General features: G+C 38.7%; 1 long non-coding RNA gene across 2 annotated transcripts in view; it reads left to right on the top strand.

Annotated features, from left to right (window-relative positions):
• The first annotated feature begins 749 nt into the window (after positions 1-749).
• Positions 750-21,826, top strand: part of LOC130421481 (uncharacterized) — a 59,626-nt gene continuing 38,549 nt past the window's right edge. For both annotated transcript variants that reach the window (XR_008906820.1, XR_008906819.1), the window contains exon 1: positions 750-2,983. This is a non-coding gene — a long non-coding RNA (uncharacterized LOC130421481). The remainder of the gene's footprint in view (positions 2,984-21,826) is intronic.

Genomic DNA, 21,826 nt, shown 5'->3' with positions numbered 1-21,826 from the left:
ATTACCCATAGAGACCAAGACATTGTGGGTTCCAATAAAACCAGTATATGGTGTAACCATGAATTTAAACATTTCTATCCCCTTACTGTATAAAGACATTATGGTTATTGCATGGGATATAACAGCCCCCAGTACTTTCATTAAAAATACTTGAAATAAATCATAATACAGTGTTGGATAAATCAGCGGGTTTATAAACATGAAGTTAAATGTTTCAAGGACATTGCTGAGTCCATACATGATTGAAAACATTACTGAATAACAGGATAAGATCAATAAAACCCTGTGGTGAGGGATTTATGGATTTTAAATGGGTACACAAAGTACCACAAATGATATGTGAACGGAAACTGCTTCTCACAAGTTCCTCTAATTGTCTCGCTTGGTATATGATTGTTTTATGCACAGGAACACGTTGTTCCTTTCCTGATTCACTGCTCTGTTTTTGGCACAGGACGTTATGAAACACACACGTGGCCAACAGGTGCACGCTTTTAACTATTTACGCCTCCAGGTGGCGCCAATTTACCACATTAAATTAAGCTTGGTCTATTTGTAAGCAGGCATTTGTAAGGAAGAGGCATGACAAACGTTTCAAATTACACAAATGTGGACAAACACCAAGAAAAGCAAGGTTGGTCTGCCTCTTTCTCCACGTTCCTTTCTTCATTTTCCATCCCCCCCCCCAATAAACTCAGCTGTCAAAAGATTCATCTTTTTGAGTATTGCAAGTGTAATAGATGGCGGATCTGGACCTTGGCCCAACGTGTTAAGAGACCAGAGCGTTATGATTGATATGGAGCTCTCAAGTGAGGCCACACGGCCAGTCTTGATTTGTCCCCTGCGTGGCCTTGCGGGAGGGTCCGTCTCTCCGCAATCCATCTTACAGATTTTCTCCCATTATTCTGACAAGCAAAGTTACAAGTATAAATTGCAGTTTAAAGGGCTTGTTCGTTCATGTAGAAGATATCTTTAATCCGCATCTACCCAAAGACTTTATTGTGGAACAATCCATGAAGCTGTGATAAGGCTGTAGGCAAAAGTTAAATTAAACAGTAAATTATTTTAATACAATAGCACAAACATAAAGTCATAAATCTCTTTCCCTCACATAAAACGGCTTTGGGTTTATTTTATAATATAGTATCTTCAGATAATCTTAAATTCACAGCTGGTTTAATTAGAAAATTGTTCATTGATAATGTGTGTGGATATTTCAATAAACTGTCTCTGAGGTATGTTTTCCACTAACCATTGTGATATGCATTCAGAAATAATCATAGAGCGTATGCATGTGTTAAACGTTTTTAGTCAACTGCTAAAGTTTGTTATAGATTATAGTAATAGAGGCAACAGCATGCCTGTTGTCATAGTGAATATTAAAGGCTGATTCGCCACTTTTCACTGAGTGTTTATGTACAACAATTAACTTTCACATGAATGATCTTGTAATAATTTCTGGCTGTGTAGCGTCAACAACATGAACATTTTGAAATCAAAATGTAAGACATTGGTAGCCAGTAAAGAAGTTTTAATGCTGTAAGTTTAAAAAAATAATGATGATGCTTTTAATGTAATCTTGTATTGTTTGTCCTAAATTAACCGTTTGCTTTATTGTTTTGACAGATGTTCTGGAGAGAACATTAAAAAGCTTTTTCGAACCAGCTGTTGAATGTTTGACGGTTGTCTTTGAGTCCTAAGGAAAAACACCTCTAACGCAAGACAAAGGTTAGACTTCATCCCCTCCACCTTTTCACATTTATTTCTTTTCCGGCTATTTTAAAGGGCCTCTCTACATTTGCAATGGGGGTTTTACTAAATGATGCCTAATATCCCTAAAACATAGTTTGTGAAGTCTGAAGTTTTGACCTTAACTGAGACAGGAAGAGACAGGTGCCTGTGGCGTTGTGTGTGGACACACCTATGTGAACTCTGTTCAGCTGGAAGAAAAGGTCAGTGAAATGTCATGGAGTCATGTTCTTATGAGCTTGATCGGACATGATAAAATCAAACCTGCTGTTCGGTTTATCCCACTGTACTTTCTGACATCCATTATAACCATACTCATAGTGTATCTGGTCCAATCAATGTTGGTATAAATGTTAAATGTGATCGCTGCTTTATGACATCTTGTTTTGTTAAATGGTGTTAAACTAAAACACGAATTTTACTGTTTTTTGCTGATCGATTTATATTACACGCACAAAGTTTAATACTTTAAACTTTGAATTGTTTTCTTGTTCGAGAAAGGTGGATTTATTGACCATTTTTGATCTTAATGTTCATAGAATTTGTATAAAAACAATGTCAGCACAGTGCAAATTTCATTTGGTACTTGGCCATGCATACTGATATTTTGCACTCTTGTATGTGCATTTTTGCCTATACGTTACCGATGTGAGCTTTATGTGAAAACATTTGTGGCGCTGTCTTTTTTAAGGTTCAATTTGGATTTCTCCAAGAATAAAAACAACAACACACAGGTGTGACAAATGACAAGTCTAGGCACAACTGACAACTGATATTGAGCTGAATTCTTTATGCTCAATATTTTGCCTTGACCTAGTTGAGGCCCTAAAGCCTCCTTTCCGTGTCCATTTAATGAATTTCCGCACCGGAAATAGGCCACGGGTGTAAGGGGCAGGGGCTTGGACGTGAGTGTGCGCTCATCTGGGAGCATCCCTACCCTTCAATCTTGCCTCATTAGTCTAACTTGGCAGTCGCAAAGATGTTGTGTCACGTCTATTTTGGGCCCCAAACTCTAAAATGCCCCTTCAACTTATCTTTCTGCATTCTCCATTACCCCCTCGCCACCCATGAGAGAATGTGGAAGGGATGCGATTGGCCCCTGCACTATCGTTGTCAAGGAGACACATCAGGAGGGAGGAATCGGACTCCGATGCGGCTCGCTAACTGTGTCAAGGACGCAACAGCCGAACCCGGGACAGTTCACCTGTGAGAGGCCTGAGACTGGGCACACATAGTAAGTGACCCATTAAAATTTCCCAATGATTTACTCATCCTCAAGGCATCCTAAGTGAATGTGACTTTCTTTTTGAAGAATAATGCAGTCGTAGTCATAATACAACTTTTCCCTTTACATCCAAGCGGTAGAATAGGAGTGAATGGGTTGCAATTTTTTGAAGCTCCAAAAACTGCAACCATCAAACAAAGAACGGCTCATCACAGCTTCGTAGTCTTAGCAAATGTCTTCTGAAGGGAAACGATGCATTTGTTTAAGAGAAATATCCATATTGACAACGCTATTAATGATAATGTCTAACATCTGCTCCAGGCCAACAAGAGGCTTGTTTTTCCGCTAAATTATGGTGCCGAAAGCTCCCGCCCAGAGGAGGCGGTGTTCCTATTTGCTGTAAACGCAAAATTCTGTGTTCGTCACAGGATGTTATTTTTACCTTTGATCCAAGAACATTTCAACAGCTCAAACAGAAACAGAGGTAAATGTCACTGCCCTGCTGAGTCCATTTACAGCTACCAGTTTGCTTTGGTTTAGTGTCACCGCCAACATTTAAGACACGAGAAAGAGTGACTTTCAAACGAATGAATGAGTTTTACATGGATGTGATTTTCTTAAAGGGACAGGGTTCACTCAATACAAAGATAAGCTTCACATGTGGTTAGTTAACTAGGGCACTTCTACGAAACACAAGAAGTGACGTAATACAATAAAAAGTGTATTAAAAGCCATTACAAAGTTAGCCCTGAGAAAATCTCTAACTTTTTAAATGACAACTGCTTTAATTTTTCTTATCCTATGCAATAACATTCTATCCAAATGCAAAAACGGTAAACGTTCCCTGGAAGTTCATATGAGTATGTCTACTCATAAACATCAGTGAAGAGACACAGCCATAAAGAGAGAACTAAATGTGTTATTATACGATTTAAAAAAAGGTAAAGAGCATCTGTTAAATAAATTAAAATGTTTAAAAATCTGGCATTTTATTTGTCCTCTGTATGCTCCACGATTGAAAATTGTTCGTCTTATGTTCATGTTGAAGGAAAATAAAGTATAAATAGCCTAAACGCAGACCCTGGAGTCTCTGGATGCTCTGTGATTCATATCTCGTCAGTGAAGTCAGCCTCGTTAACCTCTACATAATTACCCAGTGCTGCGGCAAAGACCCACAGCATGCCGCTCTCGCAGACTGAAACAAGTCAGACAGAACCGCTTGCCTTCGCAAAAGCCAAGGTTTCCACATTTCGTCTGACTGCTCGTATTTGAGCTCCCACTGATTCTTATTAATTAAACCACAAGCCGTAATTTTGGCAAAAAATTTAACAAAAATCTTGAGCAATCTTGTTCTTGAGCGAGGACACACAAATCAGTGTTGACAACTGTCTACTTACCCTGATTTGCAATGGTGAGCTTATAATAATGACTTAGAATTTCAGCTGTCAGGTACGATTTCGTGGGAAATGTCAGTTTGACATCATTTGGAACGTAAAGAAAAACGACATAAAGAACCTGCAGTTTTTATGTTTAGCATTGATGGCGTTGCAGATGTAGCTTTTACTTACATCTTAACTTAATTCACTTCGGATGTCAATTTTTTGTCACCAACACCTTTTAAATAATGTTCGTTTTAAAACAGAATCCGAAGAAGTCACTTGTCTGTTGTTGGATGTTCAAACAGATAATCCTGCCCCCAAACTCACACCATTGGTTGTATCAGTGTTGCTGTGACAAGATGGTCACTATGCTCAAACGAACAGAAATTTTAGACCCGGGGTGTCTGAAAAATCAACTTGCGGTTATCTTGTTTTTCTGCATAATGGACCGTGATGGATATTTTTTTAAAGTGGAAAAATATGACACATGTAAGTTTGTCACAAATTGTCTAAAACAATCTATTAAATGGCCTTGCCAACCGTGTAACCTGTAAAGCATCAGGCATTTGTCAAACCTCTAATCCTAACACATTAATCCTTGTAAGCGAGTGTGCGTGTCATCCTTGTACCTTTCTTCTAGTCCCTGAGTTCTGTCTTGGTGATGTGCATTAGACGGGTTTTTTTGTCTCTCCTTACTGTTCTCTTTCCATTCGGGGACATTGCAGAGCCTTGGGAACGGTTTCCATAGCGACCGCAACTGCAGACAAGGAGAGTGTGCTGAGACGGGGATGTGAATGCACTGGCAGTCTTGTCTCATGTGGAGCGCTGGCCTGCCTCCTTCCTACCCTCTTATTTGTGAAATGAGCTGCTGTTTTCTTGGTTGAGCTTTTTTCTCTCTCTCGGCTCGTGGCAAACTTACTTTTTAAGATCAGTAGATTTATCAGTAGTTTATCATTGTCTGCAACATGCAAAAGCTTGAATAAAAAGGTTCAATTAATTTAAAGGGATACGTTTTTTGATCTAATATTGCATCAGGGGATAACCATACAGGGTAATCAGTCTTTAAATCGGGCGTGTGTTCCGCTTTTCCTGTGTATTAGGAGGTCAAACTAAGATTAATAGGTCAGCCACAGGCTTCAGCGGGCGATTATAGCCAGTCAAACACTGTCATTTAAAAGTGATCATGCTGTTTCCTCGGATGAAGTGAAAATGGGATCGGAGGGCAGTCGGTTGCTTTCCTTTATGGCACTGAAATGCTGAACTCCACATCATGTGACCTTAACATCAGTGAGAATCTGCTAGATTTAAGATGGACTCTCAGGGGAGATACACGTTTTATAAAGGTTAATTCAGGTCTTGCATAATTTGTATCTGAGGAAATGTTGCATTGCCCTTTAGAAATATGTGTGAAAAAGAGAGACTTACTGTATGCACACAACACCAACGTTCAAGCCATATCGATGTTTTTAACATTGTACACAATATCCTTACCCAAAACCGAGCCCTTACAGAAACCTGTTAACAAACTCGGTTCTGCTAATTCGTATTGATATTAATTGGTTTGCGACTCTTTGGTAGATTAAAAAATCAGCCACCTTTGGTGGGTCGTGAGATGGGTCCGAAATGTACGGCGAATCTATAGTTAGTCGATATGTTTTGATCCACAAGAGAAGAGAAATGCATAAACGCATTTGGGTACCTTATGGCGCCCGCCTCGCTATTTTCCCTATTTGCAGCAGGTGAAGAAAAGAGTAATTGGCTTCTGTCAATAATGACTTAGCAGCAGCTAAATAAGACTGGAATGAGGTCGATATAGAGAGAGAGGGAGAGAAACAAGGACATAACTGCTCAGTCCCACCCACCTCAAAAGTGCCATTTCTCACATCTGCCAACACGCAGTAAACCGTAAACTGGCCCTTGTGTTGCTGTTCTGTTTGACCGGTGTCACAATTGTCTAGCCCCGACATAGAATTGGACAGTTTTGTAGAAGACTGTAAGTATAGTTGTGAGGTTTGTGAAGCTGGTTGTATTTCAGATGAATCTGTAATCTCTCGACGTGAAAGTCAAACTTGAGTTAAAAGAAATGTGTCTTCATTTTCACTCTGGTTTCAAGGGTCAATGTGAAGTTAAGACACCAAAAAAATCTATGAACTGTCTAGCTGTGCCATTATAAAGCTATCTTTACTGTTGGCTTGTTGTATATATACGGCACTGAGTCCTATGCAATTCTATGCACTCAAACTTGCGTATTTCCTACAAGTTTGTGCAACTTGGTGATCCTTGTGTTCCTTTTAGGAAATATTATTATATTATTTGTACACAGGAGGTACAGGATAGCTTAATATTTTTTTCACTTATATATATTATTTTTTCCTGAACATAAATTTGACCTATTTTCTTAATGGTAAACTTGGTAAAAATGTCCTATGTACTTTTGACTTTAAGGGCCAACTGTATTATTTTTAAATGTATTTTTTCTTTAGCATTACATTGCAAGGACTGTGTCGGCATCCATTTCTGGTGTTCCGGTGCATCGTGACTCACTCACAAATCTCTTTCTGCCAGACCAGAGCCGTGGGCTCCGTTTAAAATGTTCTGATATCATTCAGACCTCCGCTTTTGTGCCAGACTTCTCATTTCGTTTAATGAAATTGATTGATGTGCTTTCTTACATAAACATTGTCAATTCATACCTTGGGGGATGTTATTTTTGGCGTCCAAGGCTTTGACCTGTCGCCACTTCTCTGAGGACATTGATCATCACTCGTGTGCGTAAATGTGCCAGCTAGCATGGCTTTGGAGCTGGATCAAGGACACTCGGAAGAAATCTAAAGGAGGTGTCTCTCGCTATTTCTTTCCTTCTCAGTGGCGTTCGGCTTTCATCACATTCCACCCTCCAGGGGGCATCTTTTACCCTTAATCTTCTCATCTAACAGGTGTCCCATCTGCCCTAAAAATACAATACGCCTGTTGCGTGCAGGAAAATCTTAGACTAAAGCCGTTGGGGTGTCGCATTTCCGTCCCGGAGATTTCCATTGCACTATCACGATGGACCCTGAGAGATGCTCTTTTTTCTTCTTTATGACGCAGTGTTTTAATTCCATTCCTCTAACACATCTCTGCCATCTAATATTTAAGGACCTTGAAGAGTAAGAGCTTTGTGTCCATGTGTGTTAACTTTGAGGTCATCCATACGCTAGATCACTGACCAAAAATGTTTTTTGTTTATAATCATTGAAAACGAAGCATGGATGCATGACAAATACTTGTATATTTTTCCATCAGGCCATCATGTCCTTCCCAAACCTTATTTTTCAATAGGAAATACGCCGACAAAGCAAAGAAAACTGCACTCTTCAATCCATATGATATTTTTTTAAGGAGGACACATTAGTCACTGTGTATTCCTGTGATCGAATCTTATCTTTCGTTTCTCCTTAAGCTCACAAGAAGTTGCCCTTTTCCCACCCTTGACATAAATGCGAGTGTGTCATCCTCATTGTGGACCTTGTCTCATCTTGTGTGTTGCAGAATAACATGAAAGGTCACTCAAGGTGAGGGGTGCTAACAATAGGTGGTCCTGGCACCCTAATTTGGAGTAATTCTTGGAACGCCTGATTGAAAATGCAGCATCAGCAGGCGAAGTGGATGGAAAGCAATATATTGGTAAAGAGAGGGGGATGGAGATGTAATATTACTTCGTTAGGCGATATCAGCCCCCTGCTCCCCCCGAATGGTATTGTAATGAGAATCCCGCCTGCCGACTTGACATGACATTTCTGTAAAAAATTGTTTGGTCTGTCCGCGAATCGCGATGGCGTGTCTACATCCGTCTTCTGATCAATGCTTTTGTTGATTTTAAATCTCTGAATATCTAAATTGGGTTATTTACTAAGGATGAGCAGCCAATGATGAGTATGTTTATTGTGTTAAGGCCCAATTCACTAAAGAAATTATGCAAATGAGGTAGCTGGCACAATTAGTGCTGAATAAATATGCACAATGCAATTCCCAGGATTGCGAGGCAGTTGTAGGCAAGTGCTGAGCTGTGAAGGATGCAGTAGACTATGATCTTGCATACTTCAATGCAGCTGTATTGCGTAGCTCCGGTACTAGAATTAAAGGCACAGTTCACTCAAAAATGAAAATTCGGTCATCACTCACCCTCTTTTCAAGGTTGTATGACTTTGTTTCTTCTGCAGAACACAAAAAAGAAGATCTCTTTGGAGAATGTTGGTAACTGAACTGAAATTGTCTTGCATTGGATTTGTCTCCATACAATATAAGCGATCGGGAAACCGCCATTGTTTAGTTTCCAACGTTATTCAAAACATCTTCTTTTGTGTTCAGGGGAAGAAAGAAACAACCATCCAAGTTTGCAATGACAGGGTAGCGAGCAAATGATGGCAGAATTTTCATCTATTGGGTGAACTATCCCTTTAAAGATTTGGCTCCTGAAAATGCGGAAAATGTCCTCGATGGCACTACAATTACATAATTTTAGAAATATACTTAATATAATGTTTACTCACAAATATTTAAACACATATTTAACCACTGTAATAATAATGCAGTTCTATTAATACCAGGCAAACTGTATTTAAAAAAAAAAAAACATGTTATAATTTATTCTTTTGATGAAAAATGTAGGACCTTATTATGCTTTATGCTATTTGACACACAGATCAACTTTGTCTCGCTCTCTCTATTTCACCAACCCTCTCATCCCGTCCTCACAGGATTACGCAACAGAGCGTTTTGAAATCAAAATGGGATTTTCTGACTGATACTCCACACACTCACACACACGACTCCCTGGACAGTGACGTAATTCAAGAGCTGGTGCAGACCGGTCATACCGCTCTGTATTGAGACACAACTTGTAGCGCTTATGCATACCCTACATCTTCCCCATTCCTATAAATTTAGACATTTGAACGCTGCAGGCAGGTCATTTTACATAGAAAACCTCCTCGGATGATAGAGGTTTGTCGTTCTTTTTTAACTGAGAGATAATGCTGTGCCTATTCAGTTTAGCTCCAACTATAAGCGGTGCATCGCTTCAGCTGCCAACAGCAGTTCTGAAGGGTACATCTCGCCTAGGAGGATGCTTGGCACGAACATAAACACACGCCGCTACTTCTCAGAGGAAAACTGCTAAATATTTTCGGATCAGTGGAGTTTATATTTATATTTCCCCGCAGTGAAAGTGTTTCACAGATTTGATTTAGGAATGAACATTTATTTTGGCCTCTTTGAAGGTCTGTGCTGAGCAGACAGTAATGTTTGTTTGATCTGAGCTGTTGCTTGGTTTGTAGAGCGTGGACAATTGACACAACGGAGTGGAGTGAGTGAACAATGTATCAAATGAATCTAAGGCGCTCCGAGACAATCTATGCATGACAGTGGGCTATTTGGTGTGCGATTATGGATGGTGGTCTACTTTATTTTCTGCTTTGCCCCCAAGACCTACGGTTGACATTGAATTTAGCCAACGTAAAGGTAAAATCAGTACTCTTGTATTTTTTCATTCTGGTTGAGCCGCGGCCATTCAGAGAGTCTAAAATTGTACTTATGTGGATAATAAAAATCCAATATTTAATGCATTTGAAGCAAAGGTACACACCCATCTCACCTCCCCAGGCTCTGTTTTGGTCCGGAGATGAGTCCATCTGCCAGTGTTCATCAGAGGTCAACAATCAGTAACCACATACATATGGGATCGAAAAGCACCACAAGGTGGCGCTGTAACCCAGTCCCTCTGGGAGCAAATATTACCCATCATCCCAAATGTTCTCTGTATCCTATTGATAGGCTGCTTGATTGTGCTTTTAGAATGTCACACCATCTGCCCTGGCATGTTTTAGCTCTGTGTGTGTGTGTGTGTGTGTGTGTGTGTGTTTGTGTGCGTGTGCTGTGAATATTTCATGTGTGCTCTGGTTCAACACAGGTTGGCTCCAACAATCTCTTTAATGCACCTTCAGCTCTGGTTACACAGAAAAGTCACACTCTCAAACACATTCAGTAACACGCACGACAGATAATAGTCACTCACGCAGGCAAACGTACGTAGTCATTCAAACGTATGCTTTGTCAAACACACACACACATAATGGTTCATTTGAAGAGCAGTGTTTACATTAATGAATATTAGATCATACGCAGCTAATATTTACACTTCCAAGGATGGGTTTTGTTTTCTAGACACACATAAATCCACAGGCCTGACCACTAGACTGAGCTTCAAAGCATGACTCATATTTTCCCTAAACAAAGTTCTGCTATAGCAGTCTACATTAGTGTCTTAACTCACTTGCAATAACCCAATGACAGAACTGTGGCTTCGCCGTAGTGTTTTTTAATACAAGACGGTGTTAAACCAAGTGAATAGTTTATTTGCATAAATTACTCTTATTTTTTTATTATGTTATCATTTTTTATTTTTGTTACCCAACTGAAGTTTGATTGATATAAGGCCTATGGATGCACAATAAAAAAACTATTAATCTGTTTTTGCAAATGAATGCTGTATTGATACACAAATAATGGTGTTTGTTTTCCCTTTGGAGAAATTTCCATTCCTTTCAATGTAACAACCTAAAGCTCACTGGACAGTTTTGGAGGCAGCTTATCGAAGTTAATTCTTTGACTCATCTTAAAGTTAGGAATAAAACAACCGAAATGTGTTTTAAAGGTTACTTGCTCAGTATAGAAGTTTCTGGAGCATCACACCTCGGTCCACCATTTCAAGCCTAACTAATTTTTAGATAAACCAAGAGAATATACTGCACCAAGACCCCATACAAAAATATATAGATATATGGAAATACGTTTTTTTTTATCTCTTTAAATCTACTAAATTCTCACATATGCCTTTTTTAAACTCTGTTACAAGTAGAGATACAAACTCAAAAAGAGAGAATTTCTCCTTCATGTATATACATATACTACAAAAGTGCTTTATAATAATATATTCCTAAAGTTTCTTTAAGTGGAGCTATGTTAATAGATGTTATCTAAATGTTAATATATGGTCATATATTGCATTGTATTGTGAGTGCTCGAATTGAGTCTTGTTAACATTTTGGGGCGCACAACAAGTTGCCTAAAAATGAACTTAATAGATTTAATTACTTTGAATAATCAATTCACAATAATTAAAGTGATTAGATAAGTCCTTACTCATATTTATTTTTTTAAATATCTGAAGAACCCCCTAGGTCTATTTTTTACCTTATATAGGGGCTCCCTAATGCCCTTATGGGGGTCAAGGACCCCCCAGCCCCCCCCCCCCCCTCAATTCGACCACTGTCAGAAATGATAAAAAATAATTTTCATAATAAATGTTCTACCTAACTAGGTGTTCTCTGTTGTCTGTGACTATTTGTTCATTGGTATTAATTAAATCTCTCTGTCAAAATTTTCTCTCTGTTCTTTACAGATAGACACAACAATGTTCTACTAAATAGAGGAGATAAACCCAGAGTAAGATTATCTGTGGCATTGTATGCAAATGACCTAATATTGAGTACCTCTGTTGTTCATCGGATGTTTGAATGATTGTTTGTCTATGTATTATTACAGAAGACAATTTCCTGATATCAACATTATGAAACTCTCAGGTTCTCGAGGGCCAACCCAATATTGGGTGTACTACATCATACTGCAAGAATATGAGTACTTTTAAATAAATGTGAACATTCTTCTTTTATATCAGTATTTCAATATTACCTGCATTTACTATGGATTTGCTTATATTAATTTATATAGTAAAAATATCACATATAGTATATTTCTATGTGATAAACAGTATAATATAGCATATATAGTGATATAGTTTATTATATATAACAATGTATATTACAACCAACATGTCCATAACCCACCAAGACCACATACTCCTCATATCACTTTATATTCATAACGCGTGAATATCCAGAAGTAAAAATAAGGAAAAAAACGTTTACACCTTCCACCCATCATTAGGCCCAACCATTAGTGAACAGAGGTGATATTATCAGACCTGCCACGCTTTGGTCAAAACACACATTCATTTAGCTGCAATCTGCATTGGGTCTCTGCATGAATGTGAGCACTGAGTCGCATAATGAGTCAAATCTTCAAAGTCATTTCCACAGAACGCTACATGTGGAGCGAAATGTAAATTAGTCCCATTTTGTCATAGTTCAGTGTTAGTTTAGAATCGTTTTACTACATTGGGGTTATTTGACAAGTTGAAAACACATTTATTAAAGATTAAATACACTGCTTGTGTGAAATTTCTTATTTTTATGTCTATTATATAATCATTGTGAGTTACAAAACTGTCACCGTCTTCACTGTTTATGTATCCCTGACTGTAGCACGCAGTGTCCGTTATCACAGAAAATAAATTTGCTGCATAACAATATGTGATCTGTTTTTGATTCTTAAAATAATAGTTAGTAATTATAATAGACAGAAAGCTCTTCTCCGAATAAGCTTAAATTGTTTATATTGTATTTAACCTGGAATATTTCCTGCCTATTATTTCAGGATGTTCTGAACAACCATCTACCATGTATGAACTGTCAAGATGCCTGCAGTTCCATCTTACTGGGTGGCACCAACCTAGGCAAAAAGATTTCAGATTTTGGGAACTCGTTATGCATTTATTTTTATGCTTTGTGTTGAGGCTGGAAGGGGGACCCTGCTATTGCACGGTAGAACCCCTCATGCCCCCTTTACTCTGAGTCAGAGCTAAGTTTGGCTGTCGCTAAGTCCCACTTGGAAACCAAATGCCTCTCTTTGTCCCTGAGAGCAGGATGTCTCACATATGACATTTGGAGGGAGAGGAAAGCAGTCAGATGGGGCAACTTTCAGTGTAGAGTTACGTTGTCTGGCAGCTGAGAGGCGCAGAAATAAGAGCCGTAGTGTGAACGCGTGTGAGTATGTGTGCACATGTAGCACACCTGGCACCGACATCATCATTAGACCGTTCTCCTATCAATTATTGACACAGGTTTTGAAAGTCTGTAAGAAATCTTTTTCTTACATATCCTTTTTTTAAACAAAATAAATGTCCTAATTTACAACAGATTTAGAGAATATATTTTAAATTAAGTTGATTTTTTTATGCAGTCGGTAAATTTGTTAGATTTATACCTTGAACCTTTTTCCCAATGCAATATGAAAAAATGGAAATTGTAGAATGTGCTTTCTGAAAGTGGTTTTAACTCGTATTATATTTATTATATAACAATAATAATACATATATTATATTTTTAACTAACTTTAATTTATTATTTTAAGTCTAACTATCTTTTGGAATTCTGCTTTTTTATATGTAAATGTGTCTTGTTTTATATAATCTTACTGGAAAAAACATATATTGTTTTAAAGATAAAAATCATCCGTCTACAATCGTAATGTTTCACATCTTGGTGGGGGATCACTTGTAACTGGAAAGATTACATAATACTCCTCCAACTATATGGATATGCACAGGACACAACCCAGCTCACGCTAAGAGCTTGGGGATAATTGTGTATCCATCCCAGATGCTTTACTGCATTTATTGCCAACTTCCTCCGAATGCAAATGTACCTTGATGAGTGGTTTACAACGTTACGACACAGCCCTCGGATAAAAGGCAGACATCCACCAACTCGCCATCTATAAGGCTGTTAAGCCTTAATGACTTTACAGCGCATGGTGCATTCTGCTTTACCCGATGGACTTACCCCAACAGAATTCGCCTTCCATTCTGTGGCCTTCAAAAGAGTCAGGGTCCGGTTTCAGGAGTAATCCTTTCCAGGGAGGGGAGCGAGATGTTGACGGATAAGAGAGAAATAATAGCAGTTTTTGGGGTCGGCCAGAAATTAGGAAGAGTTGTGTTGGCAGTGCCTTGAATCTTGATAACATCAATGCCGACACAGCATTCTGGGAAGCATGGTTTTCCTAAATGAACTAGTGTTTACCCGCAGAGCAAAAAAATGCCAGGGTGATGAATGCAGTACAATGGATGTTTATATCTTTAGTACACCCAGTTTAAAATTCCACTTCATATTTTGAGTTTCTATTTTCAACACAATAGATGTTCATCGTGACCAGTCTAAGATATGAGTTGTGCAAAGAAATGATAGCAGGGTGTTATAAATTTACAAATGAAATGCATTTAATTTACCGTGAATTTTTTAAGGACACAGTTTTTCCTCCTGACCTTTGATTTCCACCAAAAAATTTGACGTTATTGGCACACAACCTGCAAAATAATCTCAAAAGTCAATTTAAAGCTGTTTAAGAGTCGGTGCTAGATTTTAAATTAGTTAATTTTAACAAAGCTTTAAAAAGTTACATACAAGGTTTTTATTTCATGGTTTAAAAATAGTATAATAGTATATGGTGGTAGATACCTTTAATATAGTTCCCTAGTAGCTTATTGTGCTTATTGTTCTTTTGGAGCATATTTAAATTGAGGTGGCGATTTGGTGGTTCCACTTTTCTGTTTGGACCCTCGACCCTGTTCCTCTTTCTCTCAATCTCCGCATGTCTGTGTCTTCTCTAGCGGTAGGAGACTGATGAGTCCACCTGGACTCCCTGGTGTGTGTGATGTCCCTGTGAGAGAGAAACACAACGTGCACGCTGGCTCTTTAAGTGTGTGTTTGGATTCAGAAGCACAATCCATGCTGCTGTGCCCACAGATGGTCACACTACAGGAACAACGCTCTGTTCAATCTCCATTGGTGAGAAAGAGAAGAAAAGAAGGTATTAGCGAGAAAGAGCCAGTGAGAGCATCAACAATCATGCTTTCTGACTTACGGTGTAATGTGTGTGGTATTTATACCTACTGCACAAAGAGAGGTCAACCTGTGGCCTTATAGAGAAACAGCGCCCTACAAAATATATGAATGTCATTGCATAGATAATTCACTCCTAGATCTTTTTTCTAAAGTGATTTAGAAGATATGCTGTTTCAGTAAAAAATACTTGAGTATGCTCAGGATGCACAGATGTTTGCCCAAGGGTCATTGGGTGTCATGGGACACACCAATAAAATAATCGGTGTTAAGTGTGTGACCTCATGAATCCAAACATTCAACATAAACATTGATTTTAAAGATAAGCTGCATTTCGCATTATAACTACGCACTGCCTGCAGCAATCCCTCCTTTTTTCAGACCTTGACCTTCAATATTTCGTTGAATGTAAATTTTCTGAATCGAATTATGTCTAGTCCTAATGCAGTTTTTAAAAATACATTTTACCTTAGCTCAACCTCCTGTCTGTCATGACGCTGTCTATCCTCTTTCAGACTCGTTTCCTTCGGCAGACACACAGCGTTATCCTGGTATGCTTGCGGTGTATTTTAAGTAGGTCAGACTTGAGGTCAAGTAATGTTGAGTTTTGCTTTCAAATCATGCAGCGCTGCTTACTAGGAAAAAATCAGAGGACGGCTTTTGTTGCTTGTGAAGAGACTGATATTGAATGAATTCAATTAAATGTGACTCTGGAGGGTTTACGCTAGAGGGAGGAATATGTCCCGTGTGTGCCCTTGTGCGTGACATTCGGCATACTTTTAAAGGTCTGGATGGACCTCATAATAGCAAGTTGTCTTCCTCAGTAGTTTTTTAAGTTCGTTTGGGTTGGTCGCAAAATCACGCTAATTATAATACCGGAAAATGACAAAAATCTAGGCCAATATGGGATTTGTCATTATTCACTGAAAACCTTGAAATGGCAGATGGAGCTGTTGATTGTTAACATATTATACTGATGTTTGTCTTTGTTCACCACTGAAAACTATCTGGTATCGTTCAATATTTGTGTGTGGCAAATATTTTTGCATATTGTTGACTTTTGTTACGGATCAAAATCCGTGATTTCTTTGCCTTGTTCACCGAAACAATGCTAATGTGAAGTCCATGAGTCAGTTTCATTTCAGATACTTTGTGTGAAACATCCTCGTAAGTAGACACTTATTTGTGTGGCTAGATCCGTGTTGGAAGTATTCTTGAAAGATTTTCTTTCTTCTTTGAAGTACCCCCGTAAGACTTTTGAAATCTGCCTGTGTAAGTAATAGACCGCTATCGTGTGGCTGTATGTGATGTATGAGTTTTTTTTTTTTAAATGCCCACGTATGAATTGCGTAGTCTTGCTTTTGTTGCATGAACACGATGAATGAGTCAGCGAGGCAAAGTGCTGGCTAGTCATTAAGAATAAACGCGTAGCCTTGCGAGAGCTGCCCTCTGAAATCATACCACTGTCACTCTCGGATAAGTGCATTCAGAAACGCTCACACAATCTCGCTCGCCTGTCTTGCACTCACTGCTGGTGCAGGGTTCTTTGAGCGCCAAAATCTTGATGGCATAGGTTCAAATAAAAATTCAGTTTTTTAGCAGGGTAGAGATTAGCCTAGCCTTCATTTTACTCTTTAATCACCTGGGTTATTACCATATGCAAATGAGATTAATGCATGTAATATACATTGGGTGGGACTGCTAGGCAGTGAAAGGTTTTTTGGTTTTCGCACACCTTGTATCACTGGAAATGGTCCATGGAGGCACATACAAACCATTAAAAAGGATGGATGAATATGTCTGGATTTTATCTGATGGCACAATATTGAACCCAGTGACATCTCCTTTTCCTAGACTGTCATGCTGGTTATTTTGGGACCAAACATTGATCTTTATGTTTCAGATGTGTGCCAGAAGAGTTGTCACAGGTGATTTATCACATTGATTAACAATGTCTAAGGTGGTTGGTATGACTGATCCAGGCTTTCTCATGGTATTTTATTTACGTATTTTATCATAATTTAGAATATCTAAAATTTTGTCTTGCAAAGTGTCAGTACTATTTAAACCCACTTCAAACACTTTCTGTATATATGTAGTTCTCTTCAAAACAACAATGTATTAGGAAATCTCTAGCTGTTAACTATAAATCGAAACTGCATTCTTTGCTCAATCACTACAAAAACAGTCAATAGTAAATCTCTAGACTGTCTGGATACATTAAATGACAGAAGCGGTTGGTAAATGTGGCTAATTTCATAGCTGCTCTTGTTCTACTTTTCGAAAAGCCAGTGCGTCTGGGAGCTGCTCTATATTTTATTATTGGTCTCCGTGTTTTATTATTCTGATCCCTCCAGTGAGCAAATTGCAGGCCAACCATCGTCCTCATGTCCATCGTCATAATGAAATGGATCGAGATCAAGAATAGTTAGCTACAAATGTAGGTGTATTGAAATATTATTGTCATTGCATTGTTTTGGTTGAAAATGATTACACTAAAATAGTTAGATAGCTTTGTAGACTAGAGTTTTGCATAAAAACTGTTTAAACAGTGTCTACACCGGATGTGACAGGCTTGACGCCATATGACAACCTGCTTGTTCTTAATGGGTCTTTGGTCGTGTCGCCACGCGCCGGTAGCATCCGGTGTAGACACAGTGTTACCATAGCTTGACTCGCTTATTATACATTGTGATTTGCAGATGCAGACCTTAAATTACAGCAACATACACACTCAAAAAACAACGTATATTGTTAAACAGTTTAATTTGCAACTACCCAAAACGTGTGCCGCTTTAGCGACTCATTTTGTCATCTTTGAATGGCACATTGGCAAACCAGCGTTCAATGACTCCAACGTTTTAAGCAATGTTACATAACCGTCTTAAACATCACAGTCAGTGTAATTTTTCACATCATATGGTATGAGATTAAAACACAAAATTATTTAAACGTCCCTTCTGACAGTCCTTTGTTTCCAGATCACATTGACGAATAGGCTCGATCTGTGCAGTTATAGAGGGATTGGAAAGTTTGAGAACATTAGTTTAAAAGCAAAGATTGTATAAAACAAATTACATTTTGCTAACTAATAAGACTATTCAAATAAGGGACAGTTCACCCAAAAATACAAATTATGCCATCACTTATTCACCCTCATGCAGGACCTGTGTGCGACTTTTGTGGAAAACAAAAGAAGATATTTGAAGAAAAGTCTCAATGGTTTTGTGTCCATATGCAAGAAGTGAGAAATGGAAAGTAACGCGATCTCTTCAGTTTTCAATTGAAAGTTTTATACTTTTTTGTTTATTTGTTTAAATGACCCATCAGTGTCGACAACACGGCAGCTTGTTTCCCTGTTCTCTGTGTCTGCTATAGAAAATCATGCACATTTCATTTTCCTTTCTCAAAGCTTGTTAGACGCAAAGGGGACTGACTAGAGCGACTGATACCTCAACAGATGGCACTAACATGTTGAGAGAAGTGCCCCCAATCCGACCGTGGCTCAGAAAACTAATTATGCGCGTGTCAGAGAGGAGCCGAGCAGCAATGCGGTGGCATTTAGACATCACAGGCGCGTACAATGGCTCTTCTTATCCACTCTGCTTGGGCGGAGATGATTTTGCAATTAAATGTTACTCATTAAACAGAGGAAAATGTTAAATTGTCGTTAAGTCTGTAATTTGCCAAACCCGTTCCTCATCTATTAGGTTTTTTAATGGTTCAGCGCCGTTGCCGGATCCCCGGGGAGGCGGGGATAGGGGGGTCAGTTGTGCTAAAATCTCATTTAAATTATGAAAATAGATAAATGAAAGAGTTTTGACAAATCGTTTTAAAGAGCAACATAGGACGCAAAGGCCGTGGCAAGGTTACAGCAATTACATTGAATTCTTTTCTAATGTGTTTATGCTGTAGTACGAATGCCAAATTTAGCTTCTCGTATGGTCGTGCGGTGATTACAGAACGCAATTAGAATGGATAAAGGCAGGTGATTCAGAGTAATTATCCTCTAACTGAATTAGTGTGGCGGCAGCATGCAGGGAAAATGAAAGACAGTAGCTGACATACACATCAGCTACATCATTCTTTTAGTCACTTCCCACTTAACACATGAATTATTGATCACTCGCTGATCAATAATAGCTGAAGCGTAGCCTATATGCACCGTGCAGCGTTCGAAAAGTTAGTAAAAATGTCACTTTGCTGACTTTCAGCATTTTTTATCTGAAAGCATACACATATCTGTGCATGTGTAGACATCATATCTGAAATGTGCAAACATATATGTGCATTCCAATAAATTGTGGAAACCCGACATGTGTGTGTCGCCTAGGGAAAGAGGGGCTCAAATAAAATAATAAAAAGTATAAAATTATATAAGATAAATTGCTTTGATATGCTATTTTAGAGGTATTTTAAAAACAAAAAGCTTTGCCATTTTATTGCATTTATGTTTCTTGATAGTCAAAGTCTGCGTTATGTTTTTGTAATGTGTACATGCACGAAGTTCCATGCAGTTGGCTTTGGGGTAAACAGGTTGTGGCTTTTGTTCAATGCTCTGTCATCAGAATCTGGGTTGAAGCCTTCACATGTTAAGTGCCCGCTTGATAAACTGGACAAAATCATGTTTGGCTTTGTTCCACAGACTGTGTGTGCACAGAGCAGAGCCCAAGGCCAGAGGATACAACAAACTCTCTCTCTCTCTCTCGCTCGCTCTCTCTCTCTCTCTCTCTCTCTCTCTCTCTCTCTCTCTCTCATCAGCCCATCTGTCTACCTTTGTTAGTGTGTGAGTGTGTGTGCCATGTGGGTGGAGGTGACTGCCAGACAGTGGGGCGGCAGGTGTGCAAGCAGAGCTCACACACACATACGCATGCACACACCAGACAGACGCACCTCATTGTCTAGGTGTGCTTTCTGTTCTCGATACCCCTCGCATATGTCACTGATGCCGGCTTTAACCACCGTAAACAAAACATTTGCCCTTATCAGACCATTCTTAAAACCTTTCCACTGGACCCTTTGAAATGTGACGTGCAATCTAGCAACAGTCAGTTGTGTGATGGGGTTTCTTCCATACATTTTTAATGGATTTTCAATTTGTCGAACAATAACAATGGGCAATAATACAATGTTAGGGATCACAGGAAAGAAGTAACGAATGTAATTTGAGCCATTTTCTATTAGCATTCTGTGCTGGAAATGACATGTTAAATAGTTTGGGAATGTCTTTTCACATTCCTTACAAATTTCCTATTGTTCCTTGGAAGACAAAATCTTATTCTATGGAAATCTAGCATTTGTACAAACAATTGTTATAAGTGGCTTACAAAACTGCTGTATTTTTTGTCTATTTACATTCACTTTTCCATACAAACAAGTGAGGTGTATTTGTGCACAAATGTATATGTGCATTTCCATGTGTGCATTTGTACTCCCTGTGTACACGGATCACAGGATTAGACCAGTGTCTGTCCACTGTCAGATGCGGCTGTCATGAAGATAAAAGGCCTTTCATTCTTTCACCTTTGAGGCATTCTTGACCGCAGCATTCAAAGTTCCTTCCAAAATAGCGACCTGAACCCAAAGACATTTAACCTTCAGGCTGTCTAAACAGAAAACCTCTGTCAAAATTGAAACTGGACTTCTTTGAGTTCATAATCTGGTTTAGCAGGGCTCTCACCCGAAACGCCCTCTGGTGTCTTGGGGCCGAGGACCATGTAACAGAGCAGCGCTGTCATAGGCCTCTGTTTTGCTTCGTAGTGTTACGAAGCTTCGTCTGTTTTGTGGCGACGTTTTTACTTTCCATCATTCTATTTTCCGTCATGGCAGCAGGTGCTGCAGAGGTGGAAAGTGTTTTGGGGCTGTTAATTGGCCTGTGCAGAGTTAAATGCAAAAGGAAAGAGGAACCACAGATGTCATTTGAGGGGACCTGGCAACCCAAGTTGCCCAAGGCTCCAGGGTGCTCGCTCTGCATCTCAACCCGGCTAGGAAGTGAAAATCAGGGCAGAGTTAGCTAATGAGGTGTGCCACATAGCCAACATCTGTTCGGCCGATGCATCACGATAATTTAATGATGCAGTTTAGCTGTTCATTTAAAATATATTTGCTGGGTGATCATATGGAACATACAAGAACCTGACTGCATAGCGAAGGTTTCAAAGACGAATGTAATTTTTTAGCTTTGTCAAATAGGCTGCAGTTCTGTTATGAATTAGGGAATTTTTAGCTGTTTTATCTCCCTTGGGTGGATTTATTCAACACAATCTCATGGCAAAAACGTAACTTTCCGATGTTTCTTATTGTGGCTAAATCCTATGAATTCATATGTTTTCGTTTGTACATTTTAGTGCGATTTGCTTTCACGCTAGTGATGTTAGGGTAAGAGGCGGGGCTTGAGTATTCCTTTTTCTTTCTATGAATTCATTACGAATTCCCGTGAGATCAGGTTGCGTTTATTATATTTTACGCGTTCATTTATTTGTTTGTTTTTCCTCTTTTGTGAATTAGAATTTTTAGTGCGCTCCATTTCAGATATAAACGTGTGAAATATAATATTATTCAGATATTATTTAAATATTATTATTATTACTAATATAATCAAGATGTTATCCTAATATTACTGTTTGTTTATTTTCGTAATAATTCCCAAGGCCGAAACTGCCTATTGGGAGAAACACCCATTTAGACCTTGACTT

The sequence above is a fragment of the Triplophysa dalaica genome, chromosome 5 (assembly GCF_015846415.1).
Source record: "Triplophysa dalaica isolate WHDGS20190420 chromosome 5, ASM1584641v1, whole genome shotgun sequence".
In the NCBI taxonomy this organism is placed as follows: domain Eukaryota; kingdom Metazoa; phylum Chordata; class Actinopteri; order Cypriniformes; family Nemacheilidae; genus Triplophysa; species Triplophysa dalaica.
Note: the sequence above shows the minus strand (reverse complement) of the source record. Positions and strands in the feature narration are given on the sequence as shown.